The sequence below is a fragment of the Chamaea fasciata genome, unplaced genomic scaffold (genome assembly GCF_029207755.1).
Source record: "Chamaea fasciata isolate MVZ Bird 193981 ecotype frontalis unplaced genomic scaffold, bChaFas1.0.hap1 SCAF_651, whole genome shotgun sequence".
NCBI classification, from domain to species: Eukaryota; Metazoa; Chordata; class Aves; order Passeriformes; family Sylviidae; genus Chamaea; species Chamaea fasciata.
This window is the reverse complement of record NW_027094736.1, coordinates 36,724-50,457: the sequence shown is the minus strand read 5'-3', so window position 1 is coordinate 50,457 and position 13,734 is coordinate 36,724. Positions and strand designations below refer to the sequence as shown.

Genomic DNA, 13,734 nt, shown 5'->3' with positions numbered 1-13,734 from the left:
CGGAATGGATCAGGGCGGTGCACGGCTGTCAGTACAGCTCAGAACAAGACCTGAAAAGGCATCGGACTGGATGCTTGTGAAGAGAGATGGATTCTGATGAGTGTCCGAGCAGCTGAGACAAAGGCACCTGGCTGAGGAGCACAGAGATCAGAAATGCTAAGACTGATGCCAGGGGTTTGGACAGGCCCCTGAAAGGACTAAAGGAAAAGACAAGACACCAAACAGACAGAGTGCACAACAGACAAGTGACACAACACACACCAGGACTGCTCTGCCCTGCACACCTCAGCACTGACATGAAAAATGAGACTTTCCCTTCATGTAGCCTAAGGGGTCACATCTTGGTGCCCCCAACTCCAAATCTGACTTAAAAAACCCCTCCCGGTGATCCCTGCCCTGGCATCCTGCTTTCATCCCCTCTGTGAGCCACAGCCCTCCACTTATCTCTCAGGCATCCAGGGAGGCAAATCCCTGCCAGGTCCAAAGAAGGCCGCCTCTGCCTCAGGAAAATTCCTGCTGTCGCCGGGCTGTCGTCTCTTAGTCAGCTACAACAAAAAAAACCAAACATGAATGCGTGATCTTAGCAGCCCATCACCCAAAACCCGACAATTCTGCTACTCACTGTCTCCTAAGCTTGCCTGGGTCCTCGGCCCCGCGCTTCAGCTGCGCTCAGAGGCCAACGCCGGCATCGCAGGGTCTGCCTGGGTAAAGAGCAGACAAGGTGACGTGGCAGCGCTGGAACTTGAGGGGACCCTCCCTCCTCCTCCTTCTCCTCCCTGACTCACCTCAACTCCTCGGCCGTTATCCAAGCCTACCTGGATGGGGCCTTCACAAGGAGAAGATCAAGGCTCCATCACAGACTCCTGGAATGCTCCCGGAGGGCTCACGGGTGAGGTGACGCGGGTCTGTCGTCCCGTTGGTGAGAGGGGAGCTCGGCCTCCTGCGAGTGGACTCCCTAAAACACACAAGAACGGAGGCTTAGAGTTGCACCAGCGAGTGAGGCTTGAACAATAGCAACGGCTTCTGTCCACCCGTCACTGCTCACCTCGCCCACGTCAGCTTGACTGCTGAGATCCGGCTTCACCACCTAAAAATAAAGACAAAGAACAGAGCTGTAACACAGCCATCATTTACACCTCCCCTGCAAACAGAAACAGGGACTGACCTTCTCAGGGGAGCCCCCTCACCCAGGATGGGGGGCTCTGCCACAGATTTCATCTCTCTGCATCTGAAACAGAGTTTGGACAAAAGTCAGAGTGCTGCAGGATACCTTGACAGCTCCAGACATCTTGTGGCAATCTAGGAATACCCTCTACAGTCTAACCACACCCCACATCACAAATTTCAAGCCCCCAGGACTATTACCCTCGTACCCCTACACCCAGACTGAGCAGCAAGGCAGAGCAGCTCCGGGCCAAACACACACCAACACCCGTGACACAGCACAGGACAAACGAGGGGACGCAACAGGGACAGAAAACTCTGGGCAAGAAGAATGACCCTGAGGGTCCAGAGAACTCGGAATGAGATGACCGAGGTAAGATGGAAGGTGAGCTGGCCAGGCTCAGAGAACCCTGCAGGAACAAGATGCCATCGGGATGACTTATCCCAAGAAACGCAGAGATGGATGCCCGAGAATCCTACGGTCAGAATCCTCCACCTGTCTTTGCATTCTCACAAGACCTAACCCGCCGGAATGGATCAGGGCGGTGCACGGCTGTCAGTACAGCTCAGAACAAGACCTGAAAAGGCATCGGACTGGATGCTTGTGAAGAGAGATGGATTCTGATGAGTGTCCGAGCAGCTGAGACAAAGGCACCTGGCTGAGGAGCACAGAGATCAGAAATGCTAAGACTGATGCCAGGGGTTTGGACAGGCCCCTGAAAGGACTAAAGGAAAAGACAAGACACCAAACAGACAGAGTGCACAAGAGACAAGTGACACAACACACACCAGGACTGCTCTGCCCTGCACACCTCAGCACTGACATGAAAAATGAGACTTTCCCTTCATGTAGCCTAAGGGGTCACATCTGGGACATCCCCATCTCCAAACCAGACTCGAAAAATCCCTCCCAGTGATCCCTGCCCTGGTACCCCACTTTCATCCCCTCCCTAGTTCCGAGCCCTCCACTTATCTCTCAGATGTCTGGGGAGGTGAATCCACGCTGGGCCCCAAAGAAGGCCGCCTATGCCTCTGGGAAATTCCTCCTGTCACTGGGCTGCTGTCTCCTAGTCAGCTACAATAAAGAAAACCAAATATCAAAGCATAATCTTAGCTGCACATCAGCCAAAACCCAGCAGCTCTGCTACTCACCGTCTCTTAAGCAGGACCGGGCCCTCGGGCCCCGTGCGTGCTTCAGCTGAGCTCGGAGGCCGACGCTCGCAGCGCCAAAGCCTTAGAGGCGTTACTGGCACCGAGCCCACCCACCGTGGCCTCCATTAGGGCTGTGAGCATCCCCGGTTAGAGCAGGACAGGAACGCAGGGTGGACATCCCCGGTGAACCTCAACCCTGTGGACTCTGCCCCACCACGGTCACTTCCTGCCTGGCCCTAGCTTAGGGCTACTGCCTGCACCTCTCAGGACTTCTGGCCTTGTCTTGCGTTAGGATTGCTGCCGGCACCTGCTCTCAGGGAAACGGTGTTGGCAGCAGCGCTGTGAGGGCCGGGATGCCTGTACTCTGACTTGTATCCTAGGCTGTACCCCTGATTTTCACTGTGTGTTCTCTAGTCCTTGAGTCCTTTACCTCAGCCTCTGTGTGTATCACTGTAACCTCCCCCCTTCTGAACCCTGCTTCTTCAGAGCCCTAGACCTTGCAGCCGGGGACGCTCTGCACCGTTAGGGTCCCAAGAGCTGTCCCGCACGCAGGACAGGTACATCCACAGTTGTTCCCTGCCTACCCTAAGAAACGTGGCCCTGAGACAGGGCAGAGGCTGACAGAGCCGAACTCTTTGCGGTGGCAAAAGGCACGAAGCCTTACCAACCGCCGCCTCGAGAGGGAATCAGGAGCACTTCCACCGGCTGCGGAGAGACAGGGAATCCCAGGGTGGGTGGGGCGGGAAACCCCCGTTATCCCCAGCCCTGTTGGATCCTGCTCCCCACTATCGCTTCCTGCCTGGCCCTAGCCTGACTGTGTCTGCACAGGTCAGAGCTTCTGGTGTGTTCCTGCACTAGGGCTGCTGCCTGCACCTGCTCTCAGGGGAAGTGTGCTGGTAGCAGTGCTGTGAGGGCCGCTACACCTGTACTCTGACTTGTATCCTAGCCTGTTCCCCTGAGTTTCACCGTGTGTCCTCTAGTCCTCGAGTCCTTTACCTCAGCCTCTGTGTGTGTGGCTACACCTCCCCCCTTCTAAACCCAACTTCTTTAGAGCCCTACACCTCGCAGCCAGGCCTTCTGGCATTGTCCTGCATAAGGGCTCCTGCCTGTACCTGCACTCAGGGAAACGGGCATGTCTTTAGGGCTACTCCTTCGGGTCTGGGGTAGGGGTGGGGTCGGGCTGGTACACCTGTACTCTCAATTGGCACATCTTGGACATCCCTATCTCCACACCTGACTCAAAAACCCCTCCTGACAAGTCCTGACCCAGCACTCCACTTTCATCCCCTCTGTGGCTCTGAACCCTCCACTTATCTCTTGGACGTCTGGGGATGAGAATCCACGCCGGGTGCCACAGAATGCCGCCTCGCTCTCTGGGAATTTCCTGCTGTCACCGGGCTGCTGTCTCTTATTCAGCTACAAGAAATAAAACAAACATCGATGTATGATCTCAGCAGATCTGTTGGCCAATCGGTCAGGGTGTAAGACAAGTAGACCACCTAAAACACACAAACAATAACATATGCTGAAGAGTTACATCAGAAACACCAGCACACTTAACTACATAAATATATAAATTTTCAAACAGACAACCCCAAAAAAATTCCAGCAAAAAAAGCCAACTCTTATCACCCCTAGTCAAACTACTGAGTATAATAAAAACAACACCATGTCCAAACCCCTTAATAATACTCCAGAACATATACTCAGAGCCCCCCCAAAGTTAAAGACTTCCCCCTAGCCAAATAAAAAGGAAAAAGCCCATGTCTTGCAACCCATATTAATTCATTAACTTAAAACTTTAAAAATAAACGTTAAAGTTTAAACCTTTAGACAACACTAGCACACCATAGACGCCAATCCCATCACTACATGCCAAACCGAAACTTATTTCAACCTTTTGTGCTGCTGCTGCTGCTCGGCACAAAGGTTTGTCCCTCAGCACCTCCTGAAGTAATGTTCCACGCCCAAGGCCTCCCCCAGCCCCTGTGAGATGAACTCACCATCCTTCCATGAGCCTCACCTGGGAGCCCAGCATAAACCCCTCTCCTCCCGCAGCTCCGTGCCAAACTCAGCTCGGGCTCCCCTCTTAAAGCAGTGCTGGCAGGACCCGCCCCCTCGTTATCCTTTACAGCTTCCACCTGTCCCCTCATCAGTGTGACAGCTCTCACCTGGGGCTGCTCTGTCCCCTCAATCATCCTGTGACAGCTCTCACCTGCAGCTGCTGCCAGTCCCTGCTGCTCATTTCCTGGACATTGCACTGTGTGCACTGACACGCTGGGGCACCGGGCTTTCCTTGCTGTGAATAAGGACCCCTCTGCTCCTGCACGTGCCCAAGGCTGAAACTGGGATTCCACCTCCTAAATTCCGTTTGTGTGAGGTTCACAATTCCTAAGGAAATTTCCCAGCAATCGTTACCCTTCATTTACATTTTCTCCTTTGGAATCATCACTACCTTGTCTTTCTGTGCAAGGGTTCCAAACGTTCATTGGGAGTTCAGTAGCCGGGTTGGCTTGTTTATAACTTAGCTGACAATCCCAGGCTAAATCCAAACACCCAGAGATACAGGGAAATATGGAGACAGTTTATAAATACTGCCCACCTCTGACCCTGAATTCTTCATCGCACATCCTCGGAGCAGATTTACTCCATCCTTTCATCCCAGCAGCACCCCTCCAGCACAACTCTCACTTCTCACACATGTTTCTTCCCACAAACCAAACAGAAATCTACTACAGGGCGAGGCGGGGAGGGGCGAGGCCGGTCTCGGGGCAGAGCCCCCGGGCCCTCAGGGCGGGCCGGGGGGACCGGAGCAGAGCCCGGGCCGGGTTGGAGCCGGAGCCGGTCTGAGGGCGGAGGCCCCGGGCCCTCAGCGCGGGCCGGGGGGCGGGGGCGGTTCCCGGGGCCCGCTGTCCAATCAGCACTGCCGATGCCTCAGCGAGCCCGCCAATCGCAGGGATTCAAAAGGGTGGCGGAAGTAGCTGCTGCTCTATGGGCTCGGTGAGGAACGCCCCGGTGGGGTCCCGGCGCCGTGCACTTGGGACCCGCCCCGCGCCCCTGAAGCCGCGCCCCCGGTACTGCCCGGCCCCGGCTGCCTCCGGGCCCCGCCTCACAGAGCCCCGGCTCCGCCCCGAGCCCGCCCCGGCTCCGCCCCGAGCCCGCCCCGGCTCCGCCCCGAGCCCGCCCCGGCGCCCCGCGCTGCCCAGGATGGGGGCGGGACCATCGCCCGCGGCCCCGCCCCGCCCCTCACAGCTGAGCCGAGCCGAGGTTGCTCGCGGCCCTGCGCGGAGCCAGGCGGGGCCGGAAATGGGACCGGCCGTTCTGGTTCGGGTCCTGTCAGTGTCGGCTGCGGCTCCCGAGCGGTGCGGCCTCCCCCGGCGGGCGGGCTATGGGTCTCGGGGCCGGAGGACCAGGGGGGCGTTGCGATCGGGATCGGGACCGGGATCGCTGCGGGCGGCAGGAGCCGCTCCTGCTCCGCCTGCAGCCGGAGCTGCGCTGGGGTCCTGGCGGGGCTCTGGGCACGGGAGGACGGCGGCGGCGATTTCCTCTGATAACTTCTGATATCGGCCCCCCCACAGCATCATTGATCCCCACCCGAGTGTCACTGACCCCCCCCAATGTCATTGATGCCCCCCCAATATTCCACTGATCTTCCCTCAGCGTCGCTGACGCCCCCCAAAATTCCAGTGATCCCCCCCACTTGATCCCGCCCTTTTTCTCCCCTCACGTTTCCCGCCCTTTTTCTCCCCTCACGTTTCCCGCCCTTTTTCTCCCCTCACGTTTCCCGCCCTTTTTCGTGGGGAACGATCCCTGAGGGGGCCTGTGGAGGGATTCTGGAGGTCCGAGGGGTGAATTTGGGGTTTGGAGGGAGGTTTTGGGGGGTCCCAGGGATGGATTTTGGGGTTTTTGGGGGTCCAAGGGATGGATTCGAGGGTCCCGGGGTAGATCTGGGGTCCTGGGGAGGTTTTGGGGGGTCCCAGGGGTGGATTTGGGGTTCATGGGGAGGGGTTTGGGGGTTTTATGGCGCCTCAGGGGTGAATTTAGGGTCCGGGGAGAGGTTTTGGGGGTTTTTCGGGGTCCCAGGGGTGAATTTGGGGTCTGGGGAGGGGTTTTTGGGGGTCCCTCACCTGCAGGGCGTCGCGGGGGTGGCAGGGGGAGGGGGCAGCGGGGGGGGCCCAGCGCCCACCCCCCCTTGGGCTTCAGGAGGGCGTCGATGAGACCGAAACAGCTCGGGGGGGGGGGTCAAAAACGGGGGGGGTCACGGGCTGGAACCCCCCAGTGCCCCCCAAACCACCCCCAGGGCCCCCCCCGACCTCCAGGAGCCCCCAAAACCCTCCTCAGGTTCCTTTGATGCCTCAAATGGGCCGCCCAAACCTCCCGAAGATCCCCCAAAAACACCCAAAGCAGCCCCCAGGACTCCCCCCAGACCCCCCACAACCCCCCAAACCCCTCCAGGACAACTCGGGACCCCCAGGACCCCCCAAATCCGCTCCCCCGTCCCCCTGAGGCCTCGTTTGACCCGCTCCACGTTGCGGACAGGCAGCAGCTGATCAAGCCACAAGCACCAACACCTGCGGGACTGGGATGGACTGGGAGCACTGGGAGGGTGATCAGAGAGAACTGGGATGGACGGGGAGTGGACTGGGATGAACTGGCAGGTGTGTGGGGGTCCGTGGTGGGCACACGGTGCCTAACTGGTCTATACTGGGATGGGTCTAATGGCCCCAGGGGAGGGAGTGTGGCCACACTGGTCCAGACTGGGAGGGGTGTCACCGTGGCGCCGGAGGCGGAGTCGAGGATTCGGGCGAGGCAGGGACACCTAGGGGACAGCCAGGGCACTCCCAGGGACACCTAGGGGACACCAGGGCACCCCTGGGTACACCTAGGGGACAGCGAGGGTACCCCTGGGTACACCTAGGGGACAGCGAGGGCACTTTTGGGGACAGCCAGGGCCCCCCCAGGGACAGCCAGGGCACCCCCAGGGACACCTAGGGGACAGCCAGGGAACCCCCAGGGACACCTAGGGGACAGCCAGGGCACCCCCAGGGACACTTAGGGGACAGCCAGGGAACCCCCAGGGACACCTAAGGGACAGCCAGGGCACCCCCAGGGACGCTTAGGGGACAGTCAGGGCACCCCAGGGACAGCCAGGGAACCCCCAGGGACACCCAGGGCCCCCCAGGGACACCTAGGGGACAGCCAGGGTACCCCCAGGGACACCTAAGGGACAGCCAGGGCACCCCAGGGAGAGCCAGGGCCCCCACAGGGACACCTAGGGGACAGCCAGGGCATCCCCAGGGATAGCCAGGGCACTACCACGAACACCTAGGGGACAGCAAGGGCACCCCAGGGACAGCCACGGGACAGCCAGGGCGACCCCAGGGTCAGCCAGGGCCCCCCAGGGACACCTAGGGGACAGCCAGGGAACCTCCAGGGACACCTAAAGGACAGCCAAGGCACTCCCAGGGACACATAGGGGACAGCCAGGGCACCCCCAGGGACACCTAGGGGACAGCCCGGGGACCCCAAGGTGCACCTAGGGGACGGCAAGGGCACCCCAAGGGACAGCCGGGGCACCCCAAGGGACAGCTAGGGGACAGCCAGGGCACCCCAGGGACAGCCAGGGAACCCCCAGGGACACCTAGGGGACAGCCAGGGCACCCCTGGGGACACCTAGGGGACAGGGAGGGCACTTTCGGGGACAGCTGGGGCCCCCCCAGGGACACATACGGGACAGCCAGGGCCCCCCCAGGAACAGCCAGGGGACCCCCAGGGACACTTAGGGGACAGCCAGGGCCCCCAAGGGACACCTAAGGGACAGCCAGGGCCCCCCCAGGCACAGCCAGGGCACGCCCAGGGTCACCTAGGGGAGACCTAGGGCACCCCCAAGGACAGACAAGGCACCCCTAGGGACACCTAGGGGACAGCCAGGGAACCCCCAGGGACACCTAAGGGACAGCCAGGGCACCCCCAGGGACGCTTAGGGGACAGTCAGGGCACCCCAAGGACAGCCAGGGAACCCCCAGGGACACCTAGGGGACAGCCAGGGCACCCCAGGGACACCCAGGGCCCCCCAGGGACACCTAGGGGACAGCCAGGGAACCTCCAGGGACACCTAAGGGAGAGCCAGGGCACCCCAGGGACAGCCAGGGAACCCCAGGGACACCTAGGGGACAGCCAGGGCATCCTCAGGGACACCTAAGGGAGAGCCAGGGCACCCCCAGGGACACCTAGGGGACAGCGAGGGTACCCCTGGGTACACCTAGGGGACAGCGAGGGCACTTTTGGGGACAGCCAGGGCCCCCCCAGGGACAGCCAGGGCACCCCCAGGGACACCTAGGGGACAGCCAGGGCACCCCCAGGGACAGCCAGGGAACCCCCAGGGACACCTAAGGGACAGCCAGGGCACCCCAGGGAGAGCCAGGGTCCCCACAGGGACACCTAGGGGACAGCCAGGGCATCCCCAGGGACAGCCAGGGCACTACCCCGAAGACCTAGGGGACAGCAAGGGCACCCCAGGGACACCTAGGGGACAGCCAGGGAACCTCCAGGGACACCTAAAGGACAGCCAAGGCACTCCCAGGGACACATAGGGGACAGCCAGGGCACCCCCAGGGACACCTAGGGGACAGCCCGGGGACCCCAAGGTGCACCTAGGGGACGGCAAGGGCACCCCAAGGGACAGCCGGGGCACCCCAAGGGACAGCTAGGGGACAGCCAGGGCACCCCAGGGACAGCCAGGGAACCCCCAGGGACACCTAGGGGACAGCCAGGGCACCCCTGGGGACACCTAGGGGACAGGGAGGGCACTTTCGGGGACAGCCAGGACACCCCCAGGGACAGCCAGGGGACAGCTGGGGCCCCCCCAGGGACACATACGGGACAGCCAGGGCCCCCCCAGGAACAGCCAGGGGACCCCCAGGGACACTTAGGGGACAGCCAGGGCCCCCAAGGGACACCTAGGGGACAGCCAGGGCACCCCCAGAGGTTGAAGGGGCCCCCCCGCTCCAAACCCAGCACGGCCGCCTGCGTTGCGGCCCCCCAAAAACCCATGGCCGCCCCCCGAGCTGATATCGACCCCCCCACAGCATCATTGATCCCCACCCGAGTGTCACTGACCCCCCCCAATGTCATTGATGCCCCCCCAGTATTCCATTGATCTTCCCTCACCGTCGCTGACGCCCCCCAAAATTCCATTGATCCCTCCCACTTGATCCCGCCCTTTTTCTCCCCTCACGTTTCCCGCCCTTTTTCTCCCCTCACGTATCCCGCCCTTTTTCGTGGGGAACGACCCCTGAGGGGGCCTGTGGAGGGATTCTGGAGGTCCGAGGGGTGAATTTGGGGTTTGGAGGGAGGTTTTGGGGGGTCCCAGGGATGGATTTTGGGGTTTTTGGGGGTCCAAGGGATGGATTCGAGGGTCCCGGGGTGGATCTGGGGTCCTGGGGAGGTTTTGGGGGGTCCCAGGGGTGGATTTGGGGTTCATGGGGAGGGGTTTAGGGGTTTTATGGCGCCTCAGGGGTGAATTTGGGGTCCGGGGAGAGGTTTGGGGGGTTTTTTGGGGTCCCAGGGGTGAATCTGGGGTCCGGGGAGGGGTTTTTGGGGGTCCCTCACCTGCAGGGCGTCGCGGGGGTGGCAGGGGGAGGGGGCAGCGGGGGGGGCCCAGCGCCCACCCCCCCTTGGGCTTCAGGAGGGCGTCGATGAGACCGAAACAGCTCGGGGGGGGGGGGGGTCAAAAACGGGGGGGGTCACGGGCTGGAACCCCCCAGTGCCCCCCAAACCACCCCCAGGGCCCCCCCCCGACCTGCAGGAGCGCCCAAAACCCTCCTCAGGTTCCTTTGATGCCTCAAATGGGCCGCCCAAACCTCCCGAAGATCCCCCAAAACCACCCAAAGCAGCCCCCAGGACTCCCCCCAGACCCCCCAAAACCCCCCAAACCCCTCCAGGACAACTCGGGACCCCCAGGACCCCCCAAATCCGCTCCCCCGTCCCCCTGAGGCCTCGTTTGACCCGCTCCACGTTGCGGACAGGCACCAGCTGATCAAGCCACAAGCACCAACACCTGCGGGACTGGGATGGACTGGGAGCACTGGGAGGGTGATCAGAGAGAACTGGGATGGACGGGGAGTGGACTGGGACGAACTGGCAGGCGTGTGGGGGTCCGTGGTGGGCACACGGTGCCTAACTGGTCTATACTGGGATGGGTCTAATGGCCCCAGGGGAGGGGGTGTGGCCACACCGGTCCAGACTGGGAGGGGTGTCACCATGGCGCCGGAGGCGGAGTCGAGGATTCGGGCGAGGCAGGGACACCTAGGGGACAGCCAGGGCACCCCCAGGGACACCTAGGGGACACCAGGGCACTCCCAGGGACACCTAGGGGAGAGCCAGGGAACCCCCAGGGACACCTAAGGGACAGCCAGGGAACCCCCAGGGACACCTAAGGGACAGCCAGGGCACCCCAGGGAGAGCCAGGGCCCCCACAGGGACACCTAGGGGACAGCCAGGGCGTCCCCAGGGATAGCCAGGGCACTACCACGAACACCTAGGGGACAGCAAGGGCACCCCAGGGACAGCCACGGGACAGCCAGGGCCCCCCCAGGGACACCTAGGGGACAGCCAGGGCACCCCCAGGGACGCTTAGGGGACAGTCAGGGCACCCCAAGGACAGCCAGGGAACCCCCAGGGACACCTAGGGCCCCCCAGGGACACCTAGGGGACAGCCAGGGAACCTCCAGGGACACCTAAAGGACAGCCAAGGCACTCCCAGGGACACCTTCGGTACAGCCAAGGCACCTCAGGGACACATAGGGGACAGCCAGGGCCCCCACAGGGACACCTAGGGGACAGCCCGGGGACCCCAAGGTGCACCTAGGGGACGGCAAGGGAACCCCAAGGGACAGCCGGGGCACCCCAAGGGACAGCTAGGGGACAGCCAGGGCACCCCTGGGGACACCTAGGGGACAGGGAGGGCACTTTCGGGGACAGTCAGGGCACCCCAGGGACAGTCAGGGCACCCCCAGGGACACCTAGGGGACACCAGGGACACCTAGGGGACAGCCAGGGAACCTCCAGGGACACCTAAAGGACAGCCAAGGCACTCCCAGGGACACGTAGGGGACAGCCAGGGCACCCCCAGGGACACCTAGGGGACAGCCAGGGCACTCCCAGGGACACCTAGGGTCAGCCAGGGCACCCCCAGGGACACCTAAGGGACAGCCAGGGCACCCCCAGGGACGCTTAGGGGACAGCCAGGGCACCCCCAGGGACACCCAGGGCGCCCCAGGGACACCTAGGGGACAGCCAGGGAACCTCCAGGGACACCTAAAGGACAGCCAAGGCACCCCCAGGGACACCTAGGGGACAGCCAGGGCACCCTAGGGACAGTCAGGGCACCCCAAGAGACACCCAGGGCACCCCAGGGACACCTAAGGGACAGCCAGGGCACCCCAGGGAGAGCCAGGGCACCCCCAGGGACGCCTAGGGGACAGTCAGGGCACCCCAGGGACAGCCAGGGAACCCCCAGGGACACCTAGGGGACAGCCAGGGCACCCCCAGGGACGCCTAGGGGACAGTCAGGGCACCCCCAGGGACAGCCAGAGCACCCCCAGGGACAGCCACGGGACAGCCAGGGAACCCCCAGAAACACCTAGGGGACAGCCAGGGCATCCTCAGGGACACCTAGGGGACAGCCAGGGCACCCCCAGGGACACCTAGGGGACAGCCAGGGAACCCCCAGGGACACCTAGGGGACAGCCAGGGCACCCCCAGGGACGCCTAGGGGACAGTCAGGGCACCCCAGGGACAGCCAGGGAACCCCCAGGGACACCTAGGGGACAGCCAGGGCACCCCCAGGGACGCCTAGGGGACAGTCAGGGCACCCCAGGGACAGTCAGGGCACCCCCAGGGACACCTAGAGGACAGCCATGGAACTCCCAGGGACACCTAGGGGACAGCCAGGGAACCCCCAGGCACACCTAAGGGACAGCCAGGGCACCCCAGGGAGAGCCAGGGCACTCCCACGGACACCTAGGGGACAGCCAGGGCACCCCAGGGACACATAGGGGACAGCCAGGGCGACCCCAAAGTGCACCCAGGGGACGGCAAGGGCACCGCAGAGACAGCCAGGGCACCCAGAGCTCCAAGGGCTATCCAAGGGATGCTCAAAACCCTTACCAACGATTGGCTTTAATAAAGCAACTCACACAAAGTCACCAACATCACGCGGACACAGCACCATTCTTTTGTTGGTCTGTAACGGCTGCAACAAAATACGCCCTCCTGGAAGCAGTTCAGCACTTACTGATCACTTCTTTGTTTTGGCACTTCCCAGCCAGGGCCTGCGGGGCCTCCTGCAGATGCAGGTCTTCGCTGACAAGGCTCCACTTGTGCAGCAGCAGCAGCAGCTCCCTGAAATTTTAGAAAATATTAGAAAAATACAGGCAAAAATCTCACCTCTGTCCTCCCCTAAGAACATCCCCAGGACATCATCCCAGTTTTTCCCAGCTAGGAGCTGCAAGGAATTCAGGCAGGGGAAATGACATCAGGGAACAGCTTTGTAAAGTCAAAGGCAGAAAGAGAAGATCCACCAGCAAAGGGCAGGAAAGGGGAAAGGTTTCTGAAAACATTTCTGCAGTCTAATTAATAATTATTTCCGCTTCCCCAGCGAGAAGAACACAGACTCACAGCCATTCAGGCCTGACAGTCCCCTGCAGCCGGAGCTCAGCACACATCCACAGAAGCAAGTCCAGCATCTGAAAGAAAAAAAAAAAAAAAAACAAAAACCAAACACAACAATCAAACCAGTAGGAAAAGGTGATTTCTTTGGCTTCAAAGTTATTTCAAGTTCTTAAAGCCCAACACAGCTGCTAGGAGAAACAGAGTCAGGGCTCCTGGCAGACAGAGGGTGTTTTCCCCCCGAGGGGATTGCAGAGGAATTGTCTGGGACTTGGACTGTCCCTCGGGGTGACACCAGTTGCTGTGACTTCTATCATTCCATATGTTTGACTCCCAAAACTTCCCAGCCCAGGGGCTTGAGCTGACAGGGCAGCACAAAGATTGTTCTCTGTGTGGTGCCCAGATTTGGGGTTCACTGTCACCTTTGCTAGTTTAGATGAATTATACCCACGGCCCCGAATTCCCTGCTCAGTTCCCGCTGCAATAACCTCACAGTGCCTCACGGAGCACGGATATTCCCACGCAGAGCTGCTGCTTGAATGCCAGACGTGTCAGGAACCAGCAGAGCTTCCAAGGAAGCTCAGCAGGATGGGGACAGGATAGGTTTCTATTCCATAGATTTGGTTAATTATAACCCTCACCCCCTGGGGGTCACCTGTCAGATTTCCCTGGAATTCAGCCACCCCCCTGAGCTCGGGCTCCAGGTGATGTTTCAGAGCAGGAGAAGGCACTGGCCGGCCTGTGCTG

General features: G+C 61.3%; 1 long non-coding RNA gene across 1 annotated transcript; it reads right to left on the bottom strand.

Annotated features, from left to right (window-relative positions):
• Positions 1-375: 375 nt before the first annotated feature.
• Positions 376-869, bottom strand: LOC136305775 (uncharacterized). The gene is made up of 3 exons (XR_010725415.1): positions 786-869; positions 623-701; positions 376-545 (listed from the first exon to the last, which is right to left on the bottom strand). It is a non-coding gene; the product is annotated as an uncharacterized lncRNA (long non-coding RNA).
• Between the last annotated feature and the right edge of the window lie 12,865 nt (positions 870-13,734).